Genomic DNA, 14,835 nt, shown 5'->3' with positions numbered 1-14,835 from the left:
TGGACTGGAACGGCGGAATCGCAACGCTGAAGAGACGGCCATCGAGGAAGGACTGAAACCACTGGAGGGCGGACCCCCCCACTCCAATCTCCTCCAGGCGGTGCAACAGGATGGGATGGGAGACAGTATCGAAGACGGCGCTTAGATCTAATAATACCAGCGCCGCCGTCTGTCCTGTATCCATCACTGTGCGGAGATGTTCAGCCATGGTGAGAAGGGCGATTTCAGTGCTGTGCCCAGCACGGAACCCGTTCTGGGTGGGGTCTAAGATGTTGGCGCGAGTAAGGTGGTCGGAAAGAACCTTGTTCACGTGGGCCTCCACGACTTTGGTCGGCCAGGGGAGCAGGGAAATAGGCCGGTAGTTTTCCGGCTTTTCCGGGTCCAAAGAGGGTTTCTTTAAAATAGGAGAAACCACAGCCCGCTTCCAGCTTGTTGGAACCGTACCTGAGGCCAGTGAGATGTTAATCAGGGAGAGTACCAAGGTACGCCCCACAAACAACTGGTCTCTAAAAAGGGCTGGCTTAAGCGGATCGGCGGGCGACCCGGATTTCACCTGCTGCGCCAAGATGGTAAGGCCCTCGGGTGACAATGGAGGTAGCACATGAAGCGAAAAATCTCCGCCGAAGTTGCGTGGAATACCTGCCGGTGACCTAGTGTCCGAAAAAGTTGAATAGATGTTCTGGACTTTTTCTAAAAAGAACCGGGCAAGGGCCTCACAGTGCGCGATGGAGCTCGTTGTTATGGCCGAGGCTCGCTTTGCCACAAGGTCCTTTACCACTTTGAAGATGGTTTTAGAAGGGTTAAGGCTATTGCCGAACTCCGCAGCATAAAAAGCTGCCCGGGCCCGACATATAGCACGGTGGTAAGCTTTAACGGCAGCGAGATACACAGCCTTCTTCCCGCTATCGTACACCTTCCGCCATTCCCTCTCCGCTCGCCTACAGCTGCCCTTGAGTATACGTAAGGCACTATCATACCAGGGGCTTGACTCCCTGGAGCTGATTTTTCTAGTTGAAACAGGAATCAGAGAATCAAGTGCCTCAGTGACCCACGAGCAGAACCGGTCGTAACCTGCATCCGCGTCCTCCAAAGGTCCCAACGGCACTGCCGCGAGGGCCTGGTGAAGGTCCTTGAGACTCAGTTTACTCCAGTGCCGTGTGGAGATCATCCTCGTAGGAGCAGAGGAGGGAATTCCCGGCAAGGGGACATGAATGACCACTAGAGAATGGTCTGTCCAGCCGAGCGGGGTAACGGCCTTTACTGTAGCCTCCGTCAGGTTCGTAAAAAACGGGTCCAACGTATGGCCGCCTACATGTGTGGGATGCCGCACTATTTGTTCGAGTTGGAGAGCCTCCAGATCTGCTGAGATACAACACACCGTAGGGATGTTCTGATTCTCAAAGTGCAGATTGAGGTCCCCCAAAATAGAGAAGTTAGCACACCCCAACACTAGAGAGCTTACCGCGTCGGGGAAGGCAGCCCTGAATGCCACTTCGCTACCCGGAGGGCGATAGACTACCATCCCTGAAAGGGAGAACTGGGGGTTGACCTGAATTTTGAAGGTGGCACTCTCGCAGCCTACGATGTTAAGGGCAGACCAACAGCAAGAAAAGCTAGATCTTACTGCGAGAGCGATACCCCCTCCCCTAGTCGATCGATTCAAGGTGAAGATCGAGAAGTCTGAGGGGAATGCCAAATTAATAATGGCCGTGTCATCGTCCTTCAGCCAGGTTTCCGTGATAGCCACAATATCAGGGGCCTCTTCACGCATCAGGTCCCTAACGGCTTGGTGGTGTTGCACTAGAGACCTTGCATTGAAGCTCAGGATGCGCAGAGCATGGGCCTGACGGCCACGACGTGCGGCGGCCGATAAAGTTTTCTGACAGATTTTAGCCGGAAGGTTCAGTGCCCACTGACCACAGGCGCACTTATGAGGGCCACAAAGCGGGTGTATAGATGCTTGTATACATCTCGGAACAGAACGTCCCAAGTCCCGCAGCGTGGCAGCAGAATAAACAATCATAGCGCAATCCCGTGTAGCCGACCGTGAAGATGTTATAGGTCCCTAAAGACCGCCGCGTCCGGCGCGTCCTTAGCGCCGGACGCGGCGAATACAATGTGAATACGCGGTGAATACAATGCAATCAGATAGAACGGGGGCAGGGGCGGACAAGGAAACAAGCGGCATCAGTAACCATAGATGACGAGTGAATGCCAATTAGGGGGACGAAGACACATCAATGGCCACATCTTGTGGGGGTGTACATATATTACCACGATAGGCATTCCACTGGGACCAGATTCTACCCCATTTCCTGGGCCGTCCCCGGGAAAGGTATACAGTCTTCTCCCGGAACATGCACCAGTCCATGTTTTCTTTCCACTTGGATAGGATAGGCGGTCGATGTGATCCCCAGAACTGGGCAATGTCCCGCTTCGCGACCATATTTCCAAGGGTCGCCCATCTAATCTGTGCTGAGCTGTAGTCATTAGGCTCCCAGACATTCAACAAACAACGCCTGGCCTCGGGCAGCAGGGACACACCCGTGACATCTTGCATGACTTCATGCATTCGGGACCAGGACCTAACAATCTCCAGGCATTCCCACAATATGTGGAGAAAGGAACCAGACATACCACAGCCACGCTTACATAACCCATCCAAGGAAAAACCCATTCGAACCAGACAAGGCCCAGTGACATACACTTGATGAAGGATCTTGAGTTGGACGAACCTCAAGCGAGCAGGAATGGCGACCTCCTTGGGCGAGGACAAAGCAGTTTGCCAGTCTTCATCGTCCAATTCAAGTCCGTCCGCACACCATGCAGCCCGGAGGTGGACCAACAAGTCAGCTCTGTTATTAATGAGCTTCTTATAGATCAGGGAGATCGTGCTGTCGGGCACCTGACCATCCAAAATGCGGTCCTAGAAAGGCGGAAGACTCAGGAATATCAGCACCCGCAGCAAACACAGACTACAGAGCATGACGAATCTGGGCGTATCTAAAGAATTCATTGCCACTAAGCTCATACTCCACTCGCAGCACATCAAAGGACTTGACAGTACCCTTAGACCACAAATCACCCACTCTAGTAATACCAATCATGTCCCATTTATCAAAACCTTTCGTTGTCCACAGATGGCCCAAGCATTCCGAATCATACAAAGGGGTGGCACAAGTGAACCTACCACACCAACCCAAGGCAGCAGTCGCATCATGCCACACTTTCACCGCAATCTTAGTGGGGCCGGTCAGTGTTCCACGGAGACTACCAGAATACAACGCTCTGCTGAAGGTCCCCCCAGGCAAAATAAATCTATCCATGGAGAACGCCGGGGCAGGGCCCGGTGCGTAGGTCGCATGATTAATCGCACTTAACTGGGACGCCCAATAGTAACGTCTAATGTCCGGGAGGGCTATACCGCCATCATACCAAGGGAGAGTAAGTTTAGAAAGCGAAATACGGGCACGCCCATCCCAGACCAATTGTCTCTGTAGGCTCTCCACTTCACGAAAATAGCCCGAGGCAATCGGGTCAAAGAAGTTCTGAAGTGCGTACAAAAATCGAGGTAGAGACATCATTTTGAATAGCGCCGCTCTACCGAGGGGCGACAGCGGCAACCTACGCCAGCGAGCCACATCAAGCTTGAGCCGCTGAAGGGGGGGCAATAGATTAAGCTCATATCGCCTGGAGGGGTCCAAGGAAACATAAATCCCCAAGTACTTAAACCCGGTCTCCGCCACGTGAATCGGAAATCTACGCAGCAGTGGAGGGAGATCTCCAGCCAAGACGTAGACGCAGGATTTAGCCCAATTGATGACAAGACCGGAGTTCTTACCGAAAGAAGTAAGAACATCAAAAAGCACATTAAGGGACTTTTGAGGGGAGGTGAGATATAGGAGGATATCGTCTGCATATAACGAGACTCGATCCTCAAAATCAGGAGCCCATCGGATGCCCCGCATAGATGGTTCCCAACGGAGCCACTCCGCCAGAGGCTCGAGAGCGAGAGCAAAAAGCAAAGGGGACAGCGGACAGCCCTGTCGGGTGCCCCGTCCAAGCGTAAAAACGCGAGACACTCTGCGGTTAACAACCACCTGGGCCAGGGGATTTTCATAAAGAAGTTTCACCCAGGCTATGAAGCCCGGCCCAAACCTGAACTTCGAGAGGGCCGCCCAAAGGTAGGGCCATTCGATAGTGTCGAAGGCCATGGTGGCATCGAGAGAAGCCAAAATGGCCGGTTCAGTAAGCGTCTCGGCTCTCGCGAGGACCCCGTGGAGTCTGCGCAGATTCAAAGCAGTGTTGCGGTGCGGGATAAAACCGGATTGATCCGGATGTATCAAGTCCGCGATCACAGTTACCAAACGATTAGCCAATAGTTTGGCCAAAATTTTAGGTTCGGCATTGAGTAAAGAGATGGGTCTGTATGAAGTACAACGATCCCTAGGCTTACCCTCCTTGGGAATGACTACGATGGTAGCGAGTCGTTGGTCCACGGGGAGGGAGCCAGACTCCAGAGCCTCGAGGAACATGTCTCGCAAATAGGGCGCCATTTTGTCGGGCCGCAGCTTGTACAATTCAATAGGCAAACCATTGGGGCCCATCGCCTTACCCGAGCGGAGGGAACGAATAGCAACCGCGATTTCATCCACTGTAAGCGGAGCGTCCATGAGGTCTCTGTCAGAGTCAGAGAGGCGGGGCAAAGCAATGTCCCGCAACAACAAACAGGAGTCTTCCTCATCCCTGCCACAAACGGAGGTGTACACTGTCTCAAAGTGATCCGCGAAACACTGAACGATCCCAGCAGGGTCAGTGACACATTCATCATCAAGCCTCTCAATCACGGGGACCACACGATTCACTCTCTCCGTCTTATCCAACCACGCTAGCAATTTACCCGCTTTATCACCCACATCATACAGTCTTCCCTGCTGCTCCCTATACATCACTTTCACAGCATCCGTTACAAGAGCCTTGTAGTCGGCCTGTTTCAAAGCAAGGGAGTGCAACTTGGTGCTGGAGACGCCCAACCGAAGATCGTCTTCCAAAGCGGCTATCTCAGATTCGATGCGCACAACCTCCACATTAGCAGCCTTTTTAGCAGCAACAATCAAGGATAAAGACTGACCACGTACAACAGTTTTAAATGCTTCCCATAACGAAACAGCAGAGAAAACAGACCCCACATTGTCTTCAAAATAATGATCAATAGCTTTCACAAGGTTGGAGCGGATCTTGGGGTTGTGAAAGTACCACGGATTAATAGGAGCTACTCTACCCTCGTCGCCCACCCATACCTCACATCGGAGCCTCAAGGGGGAGTGATCGGAGATACCCCTAGGGAGGTGACGAATTTCTCTGATGGAAGAGGACTGGACCGCTGGCAATAAGAAATAGTCCAATCTAGAGAGGAGTGAAAAGTGTACTGTAGCTGTGTAGGGTGCAGTAGCCGCCAGGCGTCCACAAGCCCGAAGCTCTCTAGCAAGTCAGTCAACCATCTCTGCGCCCGGGGTAAGTCCCTGGGTGGGTGGCGATCAGAGGTGCCAGAGACAACCGAGTTTAAATCGCCACCCAGGATCAGAAGCCCCTCAGGAAGGTCCAAAAGGACTCGACACAGATCGGCATAAGTTAAAGCCTGCAGACCCGGGGGGACATAGACTGACAGTATGGACAATGTCTTCCCCTCCCACCTGCCAGTAAGCACAGCGTAGCGCCCCCTATCGTCTAGCCTCACCTCGTCGATTGCGAAAGGAAGAGAGGACCGAAGGAGAAGACCAGCCCCCCTGGACCCAGAAGTAAACCCGAGTGGGCCACCAGACGATAACCGTGCCTATTCAGTGCCTGACAAGCGTTGCCCACTAGGTGCGTCTCCTGTAGGAGAACAATATCGGGGGAGTGGCGCCTAAGGAATCGCAAAACAATACTACGCTTAATTCTGTCCCCTAACCCATTGACATTCCGGGATAACAGTCTCAACTCGCCGCCCCACATCCCCGAAAAGTAGGAAGAGCAGGACCCACACAGAACCCCACGATCAATATGAATAAAAAAAACAATACGATGTCCTGTGAGTAAACAAAAACACATACACACCCCCCCACCACCCCCTTCTTTACTCCCTGAAATCCAAGTCGCTGTTTTTGGACAAGCGGCGAAAAATCTGGATAAAAGGAAACGGAGGCATTTACAAAGTTCACTGGGCCCTTGTCCCTGGAGGCCTGCAGAACAGCGTCCCGGTCTCTGAAATGGAACAACTTGGCAATGATGGGCCTCGGGGGGGGCGCCCGGCTTAGCCTTCCCGCCGGTAACACGATGAGCCCGCTCAACCGCAAAGAACTTGCTAAGTCCAGCGGGAGAAAGATGGTTGGCAATCAAGTCCTCTACCAAGAGGTCGACCCCCATAGTCTCGGAATTCTCCGGGACACCAATAAGGCGCACATTGTTACGACGAGCCCTATTTTCGTAGTCTTCGAGACGGCGAGCCATTTGGTCATGTGAGGAACGCAGATTGCCGATCTCAGCCTGGGCCTCTGTGACATCCACAGTGAGACTAGATGTCTTCAGGCTCAACGACTCGACCCTTTCGTTGGTCTTCGAAAGATCCGCTCTAATCAGCGTAACGTTGATGGCCACCGTATCGATCTTGGAGGCTAAGGCCTCGTACTGCTGTCCCATAGAGGCCTGCATGCTGGCGATGGCACCCATGACGTCGTGCAAGGAAGGGTCCGAAGACGCTGATACGGGGGTCTTAGGGTTATCCGAAGCACGGCCCGCAGCGTCGGGTGACTCCTTGACCTGCGAATAGTGGTCCATGATGTTAGTCTGATTTTGGCTGCCACGGAGATGTGCCTTAGTCTTGCGCTTCTCAAGAGGCTGTCCGGAGGCCATTTTGAAAAAGGGACCCCGAGGGGGTCCCTGCGACCTGGTGAAAATGGCCGGGCGCAAAGTGTTCAGATGGTCAACAAAACTAAATCCGATAAAAGTAGGCACAAAAAAGCCGAGTTGCAGGCAGGTAGTCGTGCCAGTACCAAACAGAGAGGAGAGAACAGGCCAGCCAAATATGATTGGAGGCTACCTCCCTGCCCTTCAAAGCCGGGAGCAGAAAGCGAAACCGAAAGCCAGGAGGGGTGGACCAAAGGGGAATCCCTGCAGCCGTTGTTGATCAACTGCTCCACGGCCAGCAAAGTAACCGAGCCCCCGGTCCGCCACTGGGTGGGCCCCAAAAAGTAGAAACGATGTAAAAGTGGACCCCGGCGTCCAAATTCGAATTTTCAAAGCGTTCGAAGATCAGCAACAATGTGCGAACAAAAGCCCGTCCTCGAAATCAGGATATTGCCAGGATAATCGTGAAGGGCGGCGCGGGTCCGGGGAGCTCTGTGCTCACGCGACCATCTTGGATGCTCGCGAAGCTCCTCCCACTACCAGTGCGGTTTTAAGAAATCAACGTTACAGCAAAAGTTATATCCTAATGACTGACTAGGGGCTACCGGCGGTTAAAAACCACATGAACTTACTTGTACTTGCGAGTTTAATCGTCTCGGGATTCGTGAGCTGAAACCGCCTGCTTAGGAGAGTTCAAACACTCTTCCTGTCTACGCTAGGCATGATAAGCAACATGACAAGGTCACTTGTCTGACCTGCGCATTGAAATTTAAAGGGGCCCGTTGTATTGATGCTGAACAAACAGATTAAAGTTGCCTAAGTCGAAATAAACAGCATTCTATGGCTATCCAAACCAACCAAGGTGATACAACTGCATCAGTTAAAACAAAAGGTGGGAACACCTAATGGATGCTAAACACAGCCTAATCTGTGGGAATAAAAATGCATTTTTCATGGTATCTGCGCTCATCATGAACAAAAAATAAAAAATTAAACATGAAAAAATAAAAATGTCAAAACAAACATGATAGTTCAATACGTTCGTTCAACCCAAATGGTTGTAAAGTGTTCAGTTTTTTAATCCATAGGAATTCCGATCTCAACAGCTGTTTATGTGGATCGATGCCTGGTCGAATCTTCAAAGATTCCAATATGGTGAATCTCAATTGGGACACATTATGTCTGTTTCTAACCAATGCATTGCTACTGTTGATTTTTCATTCTTCAACCTTATGTTGCTTTTGTGTTCCGTTATTCGTATTTTAATTTTCCTTTCAGTGATGCCAACAAACATTTTGCCACAGGGGCACTTAATGGCATATACCACGTTTTTAGTATCACAGGTACTGGTGTGTTTTAGATCAATTTAAAAATCTTTTGGAGGATGTATCAGTTCTTCAATGCGTACAATTTCCAGAAATTTGGCTGCCTTTAAATTTAATGGATGGTTCTTTGATGTCTTTCTTAGATAATAGTTTCTTTAAATTCCTTGAGCGTTGAAACACAAAAATCATTTTGTGCTTAGTAATGCATCTGAAGTCTGTTTCGTTCTCAATCAGATGGCAGTGTTTTTTGACGATGTTTTTTTAATTTATATGCTTCAGAATGTATATGTTGAAGTTTTCATCAGCTTTAATCTTTTGTGCAAGAAGAGTTGATCTTTCCGTGTGTTGTATCGATGGATTCACTTATGTGTTTTGGGGTATCTTCTCTGTGTAAACCTATCAGTACAGGTTTTTATGGTTTGCATGGCTTCCTGAATATAACTGTGAAAATGGCAGATGTCTCTTAAGTGCTTGCTGATGAAAACTTTTAAAATGGAGAGTTGTTCAGATCAGTGGATTTTATGTACACATTGGTTTTGACTTTGTGACCTTCAATTTGTATTAAGACATCCAAAAAAGCAATACTTTTTTTGTCAATTTTGTGAGTACATTTGATATGATGGTGACAGGCAGCACTCCATTCCTCTCCTCCTCCATATCTTCCACCCACTCAGGAGTCTAGGTGGTTGGAGTCATGTGGCCGCAATGTCTTTGCATCCACCAGCTTAGAACTTCGGTCCCTGAACACGGCCTGCTTGTTTGCTCTGGCTACTTTCGCCCTTTGGGACTCAGTCGAGCAACTCCTTCCCTCTTTGACAGAGGGCCCTCATGCTGACCTGGCCCAGCTTATTTGGGACAGCCACGACATGGCGCACTTTTCCGTCCGAAAGGCCATGGACACCACTAACTACGTGGGTCGAGCTAAGGCTAGGTCAGTTGCTCTACATCGCCATGCGTGGCTATGGGATGGCAGTTTGCCCGAGAATGTTCGGGAGTGACTCCGGGATCTGCCCTTTGATGGGGTCAATCTGTTGATGAGCATGCCGACTCGGCGGTCCAGCGCCTCCTATCTGGTTTACCATGAATGTCAGGTTTTTAGTCCTCTTGGTGGACTTGTGTTTTCATCTGAGGTATTGTCACTACTTTTATGATTTCCATCCCCGAGTCCAAGACATTGTTTCCAAGACTGCCTGAATGGCTGTTCAGCCATATTTTTCCTTCCTTTGGGTCAGCTGGGCCAGCTGTTTATATAGTTCTTTTTGACCCCTGCCTATGAACTTGCCTCAAGGCATGTACCTTTCTTTTTATAGGGATGTGACATACCCTATGTGGGGTTTTCGTTCACTATTATATAGCTGCTCTTCCTTGCCAGATAGTTTCGGAGGCTCCCATGGAGTTCTCTTCATTTCTTTTCTGCCCCTCTGGGGACTTTTCCTATGGGTTAGGCTGTCTCCGGATGGTCTCTGGCATCATCCTGTGTACACCTTTTTCAGACATTCTATGTCTGAGTGTTACTGGCCCATTTTTTCTTCGTTAATGTGGTGGTCAGTATCACCGCCTGTATCGCGGTGGCTCGGGCTTTCCTTCCCTGGTCGGGGGGTTGGTGTCGCCTCCTTTAGTGGATGGACTTGTATGTCCCGCTACGTTTCACATCAGTGCCATTGATTCTTCTTGGGTAACTTCCTATTCTCAAGGGTTACTTTTCCGGCTTCCCCTTGGTTGTCACTGTCTTGACTTTTTTTCATATATTTCTCTGTGCTCTGTACACACACGAGAAGGCAAGTATGCAGGGTTTCCCTACTATGGTTTCAGAGGATTGTCCCAGGTTTCCTCTCTGTTTTTCTCTCTTTCTCACTCTCTCTCTATCATGGGAAAGAGCTTTTGTGTGTCCGGCTTGCCGGTGACCATTGGTCATTGAGCCTGTGAGTGAGGTTGGCTGGTTGACTACCTGGTGATGCGCCCGTCTTCTCTGTCGATGCGCACATGCTGTTGTGTTTCATTGAGCTCATGCATTGTGTAGTGTGGTTCTCACTATACACAATTTCTGCTCCGTGTATTCTTGTAATCAACATCTATGTATCTCCTGGTAGTCGTAGTTTGTATGTTTCAGCATGGTGACCTGCCCCTCTCATCTAATTTGTTGGCACCTGCTGTTGTGCCACTCACATTGTGTGTTCTGACTATCATACTTTTAAGTCCCTTCGCTGGGACTTTGTTTCTTGCGGATCCTGGGACCCTATACTCAGTTTCCCTTCTTTTTGTTGATGTTTATGGCATTCTACCATTGTGCACTGCCCTTTCTGGTTCTGGGATTTCGTTTCGTTCCTTTCCAGCCGACAGTGGACTCATATCTTCCTTTGGCGGATTATGGTACCTTGCTTCCCTTGCTCATTCGCCACCCTGAGCTTCATGGTCTGGTGTCAGCAATGCTGGCATTGCTGAGATATATGGGTCTGGTGTCAGCCACTCTGGCATTGCCGTCCCCACCTTGTTTCAATGTTCTTGATGGACTGCTTCCTTTGGGAACTTGGTGGTTTTCGGTCGCAGACCCTCCTCCGATGGGGTATAGCTTTGATATCTATTCTAATCTGCGGCAAGATGGCTCTATCAAATGAACAAGTTATTTACCTTTGGTAACAATGTATCTAGTAGAGACACAATCTAGCCGCAGATTCCTCAACGCCCGTCCATCCTCCCCGTTCTGCGAGGACCTTTCCAGATTGGGTTCTACCCACCTGCCTCTTTACAGATGGCCTTGGTCTTCCTGATGGGTGCTCTAGTTCACCTACCTCCGTGGCAGGAAGTGTGATTCTGTTTTCACACATTGGCTCTCACCCATTCTACTTCTGGGGTGGCTAGGTTATGTGCCCTTCAGTGCTCCTCCACCCGGGTTCTCCAGCGTGGAGATTCTCATGTTCTTCTACCCTTCGTCCGCCCTTGTCTGTTTCTCCCCCTTATTTTGGGCTCTCCATTGTCTTTGCTGCAGTCGATTGGGTTGAGGTTTTCTTTGACTATGCTACAGTTCATAGGTCATTGTGGGGGCAGTGGGCACATTCTTTGCTACACACTGGTGGTCACTTGCCTTGAGTCATATTGTTCTAGTATTATTATCCTTTGCAGCTATATCCTGTGGTTGCAAACTCTCTTCCAAACAGTTCCATCATGTGGTTTCACACTGTCCTTCGTGGTCAGACCAGTCATTTTGTCTACGTGGTGATGTTTTCCTATCATTCTGTTTTCTTGTCATTGTTGTTTACAAGGTTTTGTACTTTTTTGGCACACTGTTCCCATACCTTGAGTTTTTGTAGTGGCTCCGCGTTGTGGCATGTAAAAGTTTCACAGTAGAAAACGTATGTGGCTCCATTGACGTCACTTCTGTGGGGACATCATGACAGAGCCGGACGATGACGTCCCCCGACGTGCAGAGGTACGGCTGGGGGAAAAAAAAGTTTGCCGGATCCAGTCTGACTCCTGGGGATATTCTAAGTTAAGGAATCTGCAGCTAGACTGCGTCTCTACCAGATACATCATTACCGAAGGTAAGCAACTCTTCTTCTTACCCAGGCAGAGGAACAGCAGGCAGAAGCACAGCATAACGAGGCAGGAGTCTAGCAAAGCAGCATACCTTCTGCAATATGGCAATCCTTCACAGATCCAGAAGTGTACTGAAGTGGTGATGTCAAAGGTTCAGTACTTGTACCCAGCTGTGCCTTTGAAGTGGAGGAGACTCAAAAACACTTATTGGAAGTGCACATAGGTCCTCCCTTCCTGCCCTGGCTCCAGACTCACTACAGGGGATATGAAGCCCTTTGTGTGGGGACAGGATACAGCCTATTCAGGTGTAAGTGACGCTGGGCCCAGCTCTTCCCTCCGATCCTTTCAGGATAGCCCACCAAGTCACACCAAAGTTCCCATTGTGTGTGGCTGTCTAGGGGACTACACAAAGCCCAGCTGTCACCCTCCCCAAACAGTGTATCAGAGACAGGCAGCAGGCACCACATGGCTAAAGTAAGAAAAAGACAACTTTATAAAAGTGGCATTTATAAAACTGCAATTTAAAATACGATTTCAACATCAGTTGCAATTTTAAATTGTGATTCCAGAGTCACCAAACTTGAAAAGTCTATCACTTCCCAATTTGGAATTTCACTTAAAACATGTAATATAGTTATCACAATGTTTGTGTGTGGGAGGGATAGGCATTGCAGTAGTGAAAAACTAATTTGAAAGTTTCTCAATAGCAGGACATGCAAAACTTAAAAGTACATGTCCTGTCTTTCAAATACATTGCACCCTGCCCTCTGGGTTGCCCAGGGCCTACCTTAGGGGTAACTTATATGTATAAAAAGGGGAGGTTTGGGCCTGGCAAGAGGTTTATTATGCCAGGTCGACATGCAGTATGAACTGCACACACAGGCTCTGCATTGGCAGACCTGAGCCATGGTTACAGGGCTACTTAAGTGGGTGGCACAGTAAGTGCTTCAGGCCCACTAGTAGCATTTAATTTACAGGCACTGGACATATGTTGTGTACTTTACTAGGTACTTTTAGGCAAATTTAATATGCCTATTGGGGATGAGTCAATATTAAAATGTATAGGGGAGAAAGCACTTGGGCACTGGTTAGCACCGGTAAAGTGCACAGAGCCCTAAAGCCAGCAAAAACAAGGTCAGAAACATTGGAGGACGAAGTCAAAAAGTGGTGGGTAAGACTACCCTAAGGCTGTGCGGTCTAACAAGCGCACAAACAGTAATAACGTGAAAACACAGCACAAGAAAAATCCCAAACCAATTTAGAAAAACGAAGTAAATTTTAATAAATTATCTGACACCAAAACTAAAAAAAATCCAATCAGTAGAACAGGGGTTATACATTTTCTAAAGTTTAAGGTAAAAATCAGGGCCTAGAAGATCAAAGCACAGCCGCGGACATCTAGAGTTCTCATGAGACCGGGTCAAAGTTGAAGGTTATGGCTGACCGCAGATCAGATACTGAAGGTGTATTTGGCCCAGTCTCTGCTTACCTTCAGACTTATAAGAAATTTCAAGAAGAATTGTCTGAGAAAATAAAGTTCAGTGGGACAAGGTAGGTGATGGTGTCTGAGGAGGAGGCGTTGTTGTTGAGAAGATGCTCGACAAGGCTGTGTGGTGAGGATTGCTATAGCCAATGAGGGCTCCACTATGCCGGATACCCCTTCAGCAAGGAACAGCTGAGCAGGATTAGAAGAACTTGAAGAATGTAGCGGGAGCAGCCATGAAGTCAGGCCCAAAGGCAATGCACCTTGAGCTGATTGATGAGCAGGTAGGTCCTGGTCTCCTCTTGGTTCTCAGAGCTCTTATTGGCCCCAAAAATCTTATCTTGTAAGTTGTCGATGTGGGCTCTCTATGCACCCTTAGCACGACTTCCAAGGGTCCATGGTTTAAGGGGAGCCAGTTTAAGATGCTTGGAGTCTTTTCTGTCCTTGAGTGTCTGATCAGGAGGCCTGCGACTAGCCCCTAGTGTCACTCCTGAAGTCCTGGTTTCAAGATGAAGTGCAGGGCTCATGCAGCAGGGTAGACCTTTGAGGATACAAAACAGGCAGCAGATCAGTCCTTTTTAGAGCTGCAAAGCAGTCTTCTGGAGTACAGCATCAAGCAGTCTTCTGAAAGTTCTTCCACAGGTCCAGAAAGTGAACTGAAAAGAATGTCTGAGGTTCCTATTTTTATACATCGTGCCTTCTTTGAAGCAGGAGACGTTTCTGGTGGCTTCCTCCCACAGATGTGTCTGGATTTCCTACCTCTCTGACCTGGCTCCTCCCCCGCTACAGGCACAAACAGCTAAAGTGAAGTTCTTTGTATGAGAGCAGGACTCCGCCTATTGATGTGTAAGTGGGTCTGTGCCTAGCTCTGCTCACCCATCCTGCCTGAGATGGCCCATCCAGACACACTTAATCCCACTACTGTGGGGCTTTCTGGGAGGTATATACAAAGGCCAACTGCTATTTACACCTATTCATGTGACCCAAGGACAGGCTGCAGGCACCAAATGGGTAGGACCAGTGCTTAATTTGTAAAAAAAAAAAAAAAAATAAGTGCTGGGGCTCCCGTTGAGAGGTCACTGCAGCTTGCACCACACATTTCCCCTATCAGCTGCCAATGACAGTACAAACACAGCTACTAACCATCCCACTCTTACAAGTGTGACAATTCATCTATTCCAGGCCCCCAAAGGTATAAGAATGGCTTGGGAGGAAGATAGTAGTCACATTAAATTAAACTAATAAACAACTATTGTGATCATACCTAAATTGACCAGACAGCACCACTCTGTGGCAGACTGTCATAAGCCCTAGTGCTGGCAATTAGGTGCCGAGCAGGGAAAACCACTGGCTCAAATTAATCACTGGTCCTCCCACTTTTGTTGGCTCCCTGCTTGGATCTATTCCAATTGTGGGCCCTGTGCTCCAGGGAAAAGTATATAGGCAACCGTGGTGAGAAAGAATGGAGTAGGCAGAGTCTGCCCTTCTCAAACTGTACACTTGGGGGCAGATTTATGATAACTGGCGCATCCCCAGGGATGCGCCAGTTATTTTGCGCCCCCGCTCCGCCACCCATGGTGCGCCGCATTTACAATGCGGCGCACCATG

Source organism: Lissotriton helveticus, chromosome 4_1, assembly GCF_964261635.1.
Source record: "Lissotriton helveticus chromosome 4_1, aLisHel1.1, whole genome shotgun sequence".
Lineage (NCBI taxonomy): Eukaryota > Metazoa > Chordata > Amphibia > Caudata > Salamandridae > Lissotriton > Lissotriton helveticus.
Note: the sequence above shows the minus strand (reverse complement) of the source record.